The following is a 12,573-nucleotide window of genomic DNA, read 5'->3' as shown; positions in this document are numbered from 1 at the left end:
TTTTAACCATGGTTGGAGTGGCTGGGACACAGGGCACCAAGTCCCAAGGCTGAACACAGCAGGGGGGCCTGGACTTGGCCTAAGAAACCATTTTTCCTTCCTAGGCCTCTGGGCCTATGATGGGAGGGCTGCCATGAAGGTCTCTGAGGTGCCCTGGAGACATTTTTCTCATTGTTTTGGTGATTAAATTCTGCTCCTCATTACTTATGCAAATTTATGTTGCTGGCTTAAATTTCTTTTCAGAAAATGCATTTTTCTTTTCTACTTCATAATCAGGCTGCACATTTTTTAAACTTTTATGCTCTGCTTTCTCTTGAATGCTTTGCCACATAGAAATTTCTTCTGCCAGATGCCCTAAATCATCTCTCTCAAGTTGAATGTTCCACAGATCTCTAGGAAAGGGGCAAAATGCCGCCAGTCTCTTTGCTAAAGCATGCAAGAGTCACCTTTGCTCCAGTTCCCAACAAGTTCCTCATCTCCATCTCAGATTACCTCAGCCTGGACATTATTGTCCGTATCACTATTAGCATTTTCGTCAAAGCCATTCAACAAGTCTCTAGGAAGTTCCAAACTTTCCCACATTTGTTATCTTCTACTGAGCCCTCCAAACTGTTCCAACCTCTGCCAATTACTTAGTTCCAAAGTTGCTTCCACATTTTTGGCTATCCTTATAGCAGCACCCCATTCTGGATATTAATATACTCTACTAGTCCATTCTCACGCTGCTATAAGAACATAGCCAAGACTGGGTAATTTATAAAGGAAACAGGTTGAATTGACTCACAGTTCTGCAGGGCTGGGGAGGCCTCAGAAAACTTACAATTATGGCAGAAGGGGAAGCAAACATTCCCTTCTTCACGTGGCGGCAGCAGGAAGTGCCAAGCAAAAGGGGGAAAAGCCCCTTATAAAGCCATCAGATCTCATGAGAACTCACTATCACAAGAACAGCAGGGACACATGGGGATTATGAGAACTATAATTCAAAATGAGATTTGGGTGGGGGACACAGCCAAGCCATATTATTGGCCATGGCAAAGAATTTATAAACCTCAAAAGCAATTGCAACAAAAACAAAAATTGACAAGTGAGACTCTAGTTAAACTAAAGAGCTTCTGCACAGCAAAGGAAACTCTCAACGAAGTAAACAGACAACCTACAGAGTGGGAGAAAATATTTGCAAACTATGCATCCAACAAAGGTCTAATATCCACAATCTATAAGGAGCTTAAATCAAGAAAAAATAAACTCCATTAAAAAATGAACATAGGACATGAGTAGATGCTTGTCAAGAGAAGACATACAAGCAGTCAACAAACATGAAAAAATGCTCAACACCACTAAACATCAGAGAAATGCAAATCAAACCACAGTGAGATATCATCTCACACCAGTTAGAATGGCTATTACTAAAAAGTCTAAAAAGAACAGATGCTGACGAGGTTGTGGAGAAAAAGGAATGCTTATATACTGTTGGTGGGAGAGTAAATTAGTTCAGCCACTGTGGAAAACAGTTTGCAGATCTCTTAAAGAACTAAAAATAGAGCTACCATTCAAACCAGCAATCCCATTACTTGCTATATATCCAAAAGAAAAAAAAATCATTCTACCAAGAAGACACTTGCACTCACATATTCATTGCAGCACTATTCACAATAATAAAGGCGTTCATCAACAGTGGTTTGGATTTAAAAAATATGATACATATACACCATGTAATACTATGCAGTTATAAAAAAGAACAGCATCATGTACTTTGCAGCAACATGGATACGGCTGGAGGCCATTATCCTAAGCAAATAAATGCAGAAACAGAAAACTAAATACCATATGTTCTCACTTATAAAAGGGAGCTAATCATTGGAAACACATGGATATAAAGATGGGCACAATAGACACTAAGGAATACAAGAAGGGGAAGGGAGGAAGGGATTAAGGGTTGAAAAATTACGTATTGGATACTTCGCTCACTACCTGGGTAATGGGTTCAACTGTACCATCAGCATCACACAATATACCTTTGTAACAAACCAGCACATGTACCCCCGAATATAAAATAAGTTAAAAATTTTTAAAAAGTAGCCATTCTTAATATTAGCAATAGCGTCTAGAAATTAAAATGAATATATATATATGTTTTACATCAATGACTAAAATGTAGCATATATACAAATAAATTTAACAGGAAAAAGATGGAGTATAAAATAATGACATAAAAAATAAAACCCTATTGAAAGATTTTAAAATTTCTTTAAAATTGAACAACATGCCTAATTTTTGGAAGAGAAATTTTAATAATTTATAGGTCATCTCCCCAAATTAACATATCAATTTAATATAATATCATTTAAAATATGTATAGACAAACAGTTTGTTTGGTAAAAATATTTGCAAAGCAGTGACAGGATTTGTTTTGGAATATGATTTTTAAAAGTTCAGAGGGAAGAAAATGTGCCCAAGAAAAGCTAAGAACATTTGTGAAGAAAAACAGTGAGGAGATATGCTTTTTAGGATATCAGAAAAACAATCTACGGCAAATATAATCAAAGCAATTTGGTGTTGCCATAAAAATGGAGAAATTGGTCAGTGAAACAGAATCAAGGATACAAATACAGATCCCATTATATATGAGATTTTAAAATATGACAAAAGTGGATTTTCAATTCGAGGAGAAGAATGAAATATTTAGTAAGCTGTTTGGAAGAAGTGAAAGTTGGCTCACTATTTATGGCATGTGTTTTAAAACCCCACTTGAATTAAAAACCCATGCTAAAATTCTTAACAATAAAAATCCTTCAGTAAAATCTAGAAGACTACATGTCTAATGCAGCAATAAGAAAAAAATCATATTAATCAACACTGGAATCCGAAATGTATACAATAACAATTAAATATATTGTCTATACAAATATTTTAAATGTGCATGATAAAGTTATGAACAAAGGCAGCAGACAATATGGAAAACACCTACTATCTATGATAAGTATTAATAATTACAATATTCAAAGAACATATAAATTGAGAAAAAGACTAATATCTCAGTAAAATGGGCAAGAATATTAATAAATGATTTACACAAGAAGTCCAAACATCTGAAGAAGATAAAAATATATTTAATTTCACAAGTAGTTAAGAAATTCAAATTAATTTAACAACTAATAACATAAACATTTACAACACCTATTGCTGTAAGGACATGAGTAAAGAACAGTGTCATAGTCTTCTAGTAAAAATGTAAATATTTGTAGTACTTAGAAAGCAATAAGGCAACATACATTAAAATTGAAAAATAGCTTTACTCTTTAAACCTGGAGATAAAGTAGTTTTTAAATAACTACTTTTATTGTAGCCTTGTTTTGTGACAAAATCCAACAAAATAGAAACCTCCGGAAACAAAGTGAATGTTTATCAAGAAGGGAATGGTTGAATTTGTTTCTTATTATCCACATCACGGTGTATTATACATAGCCATTTAGAATTGAATTTTATCCATAACAATCGACATGGAGGGCTTTCCACAAGGTCATCATGAGTTAAAAAACAAGATGCATATATATTTTAAATGATGACAAAAAGATTGATTTGAATGTGTATATATGTGAATGGAAATAAGAGCAGAGAAAAATCTAACATAACAGAACCCAGTTAAGATTGGTTACCTGTAATATGGAAGCAGAAGAGAAGAGGTGGGCAGAGGCAATTAAGAAAGGAAATTGGCCAGGCGCGGTGGCTCACACCTGTAATCCCAGCACTTTGGGAGGCTTAGGTGGGTGGATCACGAGGTCAGGAGATGGAGACCAATCTGACTAACACAGTGAAACCCCGTCTCTACTAAAAATACAACAAAATTAGCCAGGCGTGGTGGCGGGCGCCTGTAGTCTCAGCTACTCGGGAGGCTGAGGCAGGAGAATGGCATGAACCTGGGAGGCAGAGCTTGCAGTGAGCCGAGATTGCGCCACTGCACTCCAGCCTGGGCGACAGAGCGAGACTCTGTCTCAAAAAAGCAAAACAAAACAAAAAGCCAGGCGCCATGGCGGGCGCCTGTAGTCCCAGCTACTCAGGAGGCTGAGGCAGGAGAATGGCGTGAACCCGGGAGGCGGAGCTTGCAGTGAGCAGAGATAGGGCCACTGCACTCCAGCCTGGGCGACAGAGCGAGACTCCATCTCAAAAAAAAAAAAAAAAAAAAGAAAGGAAATTTAAAAATCAAGAATTAAAAAACAACATTATGATATAATTTAGTTTAGGCACTTATACAAAATTATATCTCTATATATGTATATATTTTCAAAATATATTTTAAACATGAAAAATCATGCCAATGAATATAGTGGAATTGGTAATGTAACTTTAATAAAAAGTAAACGTTGTGCTACTTTTTATTTTCGTTTTTCCTAGTACTCAGATCCAGATTATTCTCTGAAATCAACATATACAGATACTATGGAACCTGAATGTATATTAAAATGGTGCAATGATAGCTTTTTCAAATTTTTTTTCCATATTACAGGAAAAAAAATATACTGATTGGTATTTTAGCTAAGGTAGGATCAACAGAAAGGAATTAAAAACAGGAATGAGGCATGGGACCAACCTAAGGTTGAAGTTTCAGCAACTTGTCTGGACCTATAAAAAGATGCAGGATAATCTAATAGGGAAATGGAAGTAAAATTTTCACAGAACAAATATTTGCTTAGTATCTACTATGTGCTAGACTCTGTTCCAGGCACTAAGGCCAGCAATAAATATGAACGCATACTGTACATCTCTCATGGAGCTTATATTTCATTTTGGGGAATAAAATCATTAATAAGTGAACACATAAATGAGAAAGTCTCAACTAGCAAGTGGGCTTTGACACAAATCAGACAATACTGTGATGACTAGTAGTGTGGAGAAGCATTCCAGACCCGAGATGAAAGGACTTAAAGAACCCCTCCCGTGCAGCTCTGAGACGCACGATTCCCAGGCAGGGAGAGCATCAGGTGCAAAACCTGTAATTGAGAATGAGCTTGGCATATTCAAGGCTCGAGGGTGTCAAAGGAGGAAAAAAGATGAGAGCTGAGGATATGGACAGTGAGACACTGTAAGGCTTTGGATACTGTAGAATCTTCAAGCCGGGCACTAATTCTGTAGGTAAACATGAATTAGAAAAAGTTACTAAAACCTAGATAATCAAAATATCAAGAAAAGCAAGCTCAGGATATTGGCCAAGCTCATGCTGGTCTTTGATACTTCCGTGTTAAGGGAAGCACAGGGCCACTAGTTTTGAAAGAAGCATATATCACAGAAGTTACTTAATGTAGTTTTTCCAGCTGAAAAAAGAGCAGGAACAAAGGAAACTCCCTCAAACAGGGAAGATTTTAGCCAAAGCCTTCGAAGCCTTAAGTAACACTGATATTAATGATATAAATGGCTACCCAAGGACAAAAACAAACAAACAAAACACTTTGCACACCTGTGGAGGATGGGGAATTCCAGACAGAAGAGGAGATCATGAGTAAGGAGAAAGGGAAACACAAGGCTATAAACTCTGCTGAGAGAGTTGTCTATTATAAATGAGACACAGCATCCTTACAAAGAGTGGAAGATGTGATCCTAGAAAGACCCCACATTCGGTTTATCATCAGTGCGCCAAGAATGCAAGGACAGGAAGTAAAATGAGAAGGAAAATTTAGAGACTTTAAATGAGGTCCTTTTTTTTTTTTTTTCCAAACAAGATCTTGCTGTGCTGCCCAAGCTGGAGTGCAGTGGCACAATCATGGCTCACTGCAACCTCAACCTCCAGGGGTCAAGCAATCCTCCCACCTTAACTTTAACTTCCTGAGTTACTAGAACTACAGGTATGTGTCACTATGACCAGCTAGTTTTTATTTTTATTTTTTTAATTTGTAGGCACAGGATCTCACTACGTTGCCTAAGCTGATCTCAAACTGGGCTCAAGCAATCCTCCTGCCTCTGCCTCCCAAAGTGCTGGAATTACAGGCATGAGTTACCACACCTGGCCTAAATGAGGTACTTTAAAGATTTTAAATGAGACTCCATACTTTAAGGGAAAGTAGAGAATTTGAGAGAAATCCTGAGCGCTGCAAGTATCACCTCTTTAAATGTTGACATTTATCAAGGAGACAGGGTGTTTGAGATGTCATTCTTGATAAGATACAGCAGTTTTTATAAGTCACAAACTCTCCCAAGATATGAGAATCATAAGGTCATGTGCAAGCGCTTAATCTGAAATTTGTCCTTATTTCCTTGCATGTTTGCAGGTGGTAAATTCTAATATATACAACTATTTGATTTAACTCACATTCTGGTGAGGCTAAATTAAAGAAATGTTTATCCTCTCATTATAATTTTTCTAAATACCTCCTGTCCAAGACAACACTTAAGATTCTTAAGATTAGTCTGTCTATGGCTGCAAAATGGCATTGTGGATTGGGACAAATTTTTTTCATTATGGGAAATCATGAAAATAATTTTGACTCAGAATCTCATATATATACTACGTATTTAAATGTATATATGTATTATATATACATACACACACACACATACTACCCGAACCCAACTCCAGCCCACTAATCTGTGGTGGGAGATTTGAAAGTTTCACAAATAACTCTGATGCTTCTTACTTCCACTTAGAAAAATCTTCATGAGGACTGTAATATTTATCTCTTCCTAGGTACACAGCTTTCATGTGGAAAGGATCAGTATATACAGAAATTGGTACTTTGATTATAAGCTGTTTTTGCTACATACTTGGGAGCCCTGCAGTGTAGAATTTAAGCATGTAGACTGGGAGATTACATGAGTTCATTATCCTGGTTCCTCAACCTAATAAACATGTTTACTTTGGCAAATTGTTTCTGAGCCTCAGTTTCTTTATCCACCGAAAAGGGATTGTGAGCATACTCAATTTCTAAAATCATGAAGATTAAATGAGATAATGTGTATGGTTACAGCTCACTTAAGTTTAGATATTTTGATCTCATTTGGCTTTGGGAAATTATTGATGCTTTTTTTTTCTTTTTTTTTTTTCTTTTATTAGTATTATTATTATTATTATACTTTAGGTTTTATGGTACATGTGCGCAATGTGCAGGTAAGTTACATATGTATACATGTGCCATGCTGGTGCGCTGCACCCACCAACTCGTCAACTAGCATTAGGTATATCTCCCAATGCTATCCCTCCCCCCTCCCCCCACCCCACAACAGTCCCCAGAGTGTGATGTTCCCCTTCCTGTGTCCATGTGTTCTCATTGTTCAATTCCCACCTATGAGTGAGAATATGCGGTGTTTGGTTTTTTGTTCTTGCGATAGTTTACTGAGAATGATGATTTCCAATTTCATCCATGTCCCTACAAAGGACGTGAACTCATCATTTTTTATGGCTGCATAGTATTCCATGGTGTATATGTGCCACATTTTCTTAATCCAGTCTATCATTGTTGGACATTTGGGTTGGTTCCAAGTCTTTGCTATTGTGAATAATGCTGCAATAAACATACGTGTGCATGTGTCCTTATAGCCGCATGATTTATAGTCCTTTGGGTATATACCCAGTAATGGGATGGCTGGGTCGAATGGAATTTCTAGTTCTAGATCCCTGAGGAATCGCCACACTGACTTCCACAAGGGTTGAACTAGTTTACAGTCCCACCAACAGTGTAAAAGTGTTCCTATTTCTCCACATCCTCTCCAGCACCTGTTGTTTCCTGACTTTTTAATGATTGCCATTCTAACTGGTGTGAGATGGTATCTCATTGTGGTTTTGATTTGCATTTCTCTGATGGCCAGTGATGGTGAGCATTTTTTCATGTGTTTTTTGGCTGCATAAATGTCTTCTTTTGAGAAGTGTCTGTTCATGTCCTTCGCCCACTTTTTGATGGGGTTGTTTGTTTTTTTCTTGTAAATTTGTTGGAGTTCATTGTAGATTCTGGATATTAGCCCTTTGTCAGATGAGTAGGTTGCGAAAATTTTCTCCCATTTTGTAGGTTGCCTGTTCACTCTAAATTTTGTGGGAATGCAACCAGAACTGTAATATTCTAATATGTTTGGTAAACCCTCCAGAGTTCTAAAAATATAGATCAACTGAGACTTGATTGAGGGACTAGAAAAAGGCACATCAGTTCTAATGGCAGGTGCTTTATTCTGCAACTGCCACATGGAACCCAGACTCCATGCAGACACCTAAATAAGACTCTTACAATAGCCCAGGAAGATAAAAAGTAAGAAATATACTTTCATAATATTTGAAAACTTTAAATTTTAAATGGAAATACAGCTGAAAGAGAACCAATTTTTTGGCATTTCAGGAGTTATTTTGTTTGTTTTTTCTTTCCTTTTTCTAATTACTGGTGTGGTGTGATTTGGATTGTGCAATTATTCTGTTGGTCATTATACAACCTAGCTGGTATGCTTAGCTGTAACAGAATCAAGCCTAGTTTGAACGGAAATCAGAATAGGACATGTCTTGTCAGTCATGTGTGGCATTAAATTTAATATTTATGCTGTCCTGACTCACTTTGACTTGTCTTGGGGTGGGCTAAACTATGGAAAGATATCAAGGAGGCATTCATACTATGCTTGAGGCTCTGGCCCTCTCTTTTCCTGGTCTCTGGTGCATACTATAGAAACTATACTGGGAAATGCCTACCTACAGATGCAGGATAGACTCCTCTGCTTTTAGTTCATTTCCTCCCCTGCCACAGGCAGAAATCCCTTTAGATTTTTCAGAGATGGTTGCCTTAAAAACATTCTTGTGCATCCTTTATGTACTAGACACTGTATCCAGCACAATAGATCATTCCATTAATTTCTTCTATTAGGCCATTTTATAGAGGAGGTATTGATGTCATAGAATTTCAGGGCCTTGCCTAAGGGCAGAAGCTCTCAAATGGCAAAGCAAGGATATCTGAGCTTTCTCACTCTGTATCCTCTGCCTTCTACCATAGAAACAGAGAAATCTAAATGGGGTGAAAGGATTTTAGAAATCAAATTATAATTCATCCTTTTATGTTTGAGGAATCTTAGACATAGAGAAGTTAAATGATTTGCCTGAGGCACAGAGCCAGTTAGAAGTCTGACTGGGAAGAAACCTAATTTCTTTACTTTTAGAAGTCTTGTATTTGAAAACTCCGCAAAGCAAGGACACGAGACCCATTCTAAACAGCTGTCTGCTATAGTGACCATTGCATCTTTTTGTATGGGCAGTATATTTCCATTTCCTTCTAGTTTAATGGAGTGGAGGTCTCCCTGGACCCTTAATGTTCAGTTTCAAGGCAATTGGAAAATTCATTTAAGAACCAATTTATCCACAAAGCTGGAACTTAAAATCAAAGGGAAACAGAGAGGAAAAGAAAATCAGCTGTTAACATCAGGTTAATGGTAAGCATAAAATTCATATGTTTAAGAGAACAATTTATTAAGATTATTAAAATACTATATAAATATTGATATAGTTTGGCTGTGTCCCCATCCAAATCTCATCTTGAATTGTAGTTCTTATAATCCCCGTGTGTCCTTGGGAGGGACCTGGTGGGAGGTAATTGAATCATGAGGGCAGCTACCGCCATGTTATTCTCATGATAGTGAGTGAGTTCTCATGAGATCTGATGGTTTTATAGGGAGCTTTTCCCCCTTTTGCTTGGCATTTCTCCTTGGTGCCGTCACGTGAAAAAGAACGTGTTTGCTTCCCCTTCTGCCATGATTGTAAGTCTCCTGAGGCCTCCTCAGCCCTGCAGAACTTTGAGTCAATTAAATCTTTTTCCTTTATAAATTACCCAGTCTCAGGCAGTCCTTTACAGTAGCATGAGAATAGACTAATCCAGATATGTTTTAGGAATGTGAGATTATATTTATTCCATTTTCTTTGAATGTGCTTGACAGTTTTGAAGTCTTTAGCTAAAACCACTGTCCTTTTTTCCATAATAAGGAGGGCAGTATTTTACAAAATTATTATTTTTAAGTTTCTGAAGCTTCAAGGCATGAAATTGTCCTTATTTTGTGTTACATATTACAGCTGGAAATCCATTTTAATGCAATACAGTGAAAAGGTTTATAAATATTTATCACAGAGGCATTTGCATGGAATTCTCTTAAAAAATGCCACTCACTCACACACATGCACACACACACACACAGAGCCAAAGAACAACTACAATAAATAAACTGATATTTCTGGAAGAAATCATTCATTGGTTTATAGTGAATTCATATTTATTCAACCTATAGTCTTTGACATCTGTAAAAGAGATTATTGGTGAGCAGTATGATTTATAGGAACTATGGGATAAAATAATCACACAAATAAAACAATGAATTTCTAATATATAATTTTAGATACTTTGTAATGTGTTCACAAAATGCACCAAGAATAAAACTGCCAGATAAAACAGACAAATAGATAGATGAAGCAAAAATAAGCTTAAGCCTCAAATGCTCTGAAGTTTTCTATAGACATGAAGAAATCATGGCTAGTAGAAAGATCTTATTGGGGTGTATGGATTTTGGAGAAACACATATTGAGAAAAAGAATAGGATAATGATATATGAGTAACATGTTATTTTCAAGCAATAAAGAAAGCACATTTTTGATTATTACAATAGCCAGTCTTTAATGTTAATATGTGCCTTTAAATATAGTGCAGTAGGTACTGTTACTGCACTATATTGCATCACTGTTTTATTAAATGATCAATCTATAGAAGTTTTTAACAGATGAAAGACTCTAATTGAACTCTGCATACAATTGCCATTCTGTTGATGATAATGGCACTATTTTTGAGCACATTATAGCCATTTTGCAAATTCATCCATAACTTAGATCCATCATTATTATGATAATTTTACTCAATTTATTATGGTTTAATTAGAAATCCAGATGGAAACAAAAATATGTCCTTCACAGTTTACAAACCATTGAATTTTCCATCCTTCCTCTCATTAGTGGTTTCCACTTGAAAGTTATTTGGATGTGAATGGAATTATAAATTTAGACATACGTTTAAAACAACTTTGAATATTTGGATTAAAAAAAGGAAACCAGCATCTTTGTATAATTCATGTTATCATTAAGATTTTTAAAAATAAATATTTCAAATATCTACACTATAGCTGAGGGGAAATGGGAGATGAACAAATGTATTTTTTGTTTTTAGTTAGTAGTTCTGTCTTTAACTAGAACGACAGCTCGAAGAAGATAATTTTCCTCTCCGCCAGACCCTAAATTTGACCTAGGGCGGCACTGTTGGAAAATGCCTGATGGTTTGACAGAAGAACTAAAATGGTATTGTCTGGAAACCCTATCTCACTCCCAGAAGGGGATAAAACCTCTCCAAACGCCTTCAATAAGGACTCTGGTGTCCTGCACGCAGCTCAGAAACCTCATTTCAGCTTTTCTAGCAAGTGGAAATGCACAGGATGAAGCCTCAGATACACAAAGATCATTGCTCAGAGGCATCACGGATAAAAACAGTTTAGAAACTCGCTAGCTTCAGACCCGCTAAGGAAATTCAACAAAGTTACAACACAATACAGCCCCGGAGAGGGTTTGGGGGGAACTTTAAGGTTAAGAAAGCGCCCCACATCCCTTGACAAGGTCCCTGCTCTGCAAGCCTGGGGCCACAGCCATCTGTGGTGCAGACATCCAGGGCAGAGAAGCCCCCCAGTGTTGGGCCAGTGACCAAGCGGGTGCCTGTGTAATTAGGAAGGGATTTGAAAAATCCAAGGTGTCGGTCCACAATCGCTAATATGTATCATCAAGGCAAGCGTTGGGCATTAGAGAGGGGTCGCGCTCCCAAGCGGGGGCCCCCAGCCAAACTGGCCCATGCTGTTACCTCTCCCGGCGAGCCCTGTCGGCGGCAGGAACCAGAATCCACCAAGCCCGTCTGCAGCAACAGGTTCTGTCCCTGCTCCGGCTCCAGCTACTTTTCGCAGTCTAGCGGCTCAATCCCAGCCGACGTCTGTCCCCCGTGGGCTCCCTGCTCCACTCCAGGCTTCCGCTCCGGGCTGCCCCGCCACGCTGCCGGGCGCTGAGTGCTCTGCGCTCCCTCCCCGCCTCCTTGTCCCGTTCAGATGAGACTTCACTTTCCAGGAGGCACCAGCTGGCCGCTGGGGTTCCGAAGAAGCTATTCATATCCCGCTAAGGGGCACCCAGGTACATTCTTGTGAAACTCAGAATCCGAGTGCGGCAAAGAAAAGGAAGCATCAGTATGACTAGCATCATCGCCATTACTTGGCTCCAGATCCTGGGCAAGTGATTTAGCCTCTCTGTGCCTCAGTTTCCTCGTTTGTAAAATAGAGATGATGATGATATTAATCAGTAAGTAATCTGAGAATTATTTGTCTACATGCAAAAGTGCCTGGAATTGTCCTGGTACATATTAATCATTACATTAAATGTGAGCTATCATCATCTTTAAGGTTCTAATGGGACTGAGAGTTTCATCGCATATTGCAAACCCTCTCTCTGTCTGAAGCAGACCCTATTTTTTGAGTCTTTGCAAAGATCTTTTAGCTTGCAAGCAAACCCCTCTGAAATTCTGGAAATATATTCACAGCATAATCAGAAATGGA

At 37.8% G+C, this 12,573-nt stretch overlaps 1 protein-coding gene across 3 annotated transcripts in view; it reads right to left on the bottom strand.

Annotated features, from left to right (window-relative positions):
- The window catches only part of NPFFR2 (neuropeptide FF receptor 2), a 118,364-nt gene extending 106,329 nt beyond the window's left edge, over positions 1-12,035 (bottom strand). For 2 of the 3 annotated variants that reach the window (XM_054485726.1, XM_054485725.1), the window contains exon 1: positions 3,657-3,939. The gene's annotated coding sequence lies outside the window, so the exon portion shown is untranslated. Of the gene's footprint in view, positions 1-3,656; positions 3,940-11,834 lie in introns of those variants that run through there. The other variant, XM_054485724.1, reaches the window with a different exon arrangement.
- Between the last annotated feature and the right edge of the window lie 538 nt (positions 12,036-12,573).

The sequence above is a fragment of the Pongo pygmaeus genome, chromosome 3 (genome assembly GCF_028885625.2).
Source record: "Pongo pygmaeus isolate AG05252 chromosome 3, NHGRI_mPonPyg2-v2.0_pri, whole genome shotgun sequence".
Taxonomy (NCBI): domain Eukaryota; kingdom Metazoa; phylum Chordata; class Mammalia; order Primates; family Hominidae; genus Pongo; species Pongo pygmaeus.
The sequence above is the reverse complement of the archived record's forward strand: the minus strand, read 5'-3'. Positions and strand labels throughout refer to the sequence as shown.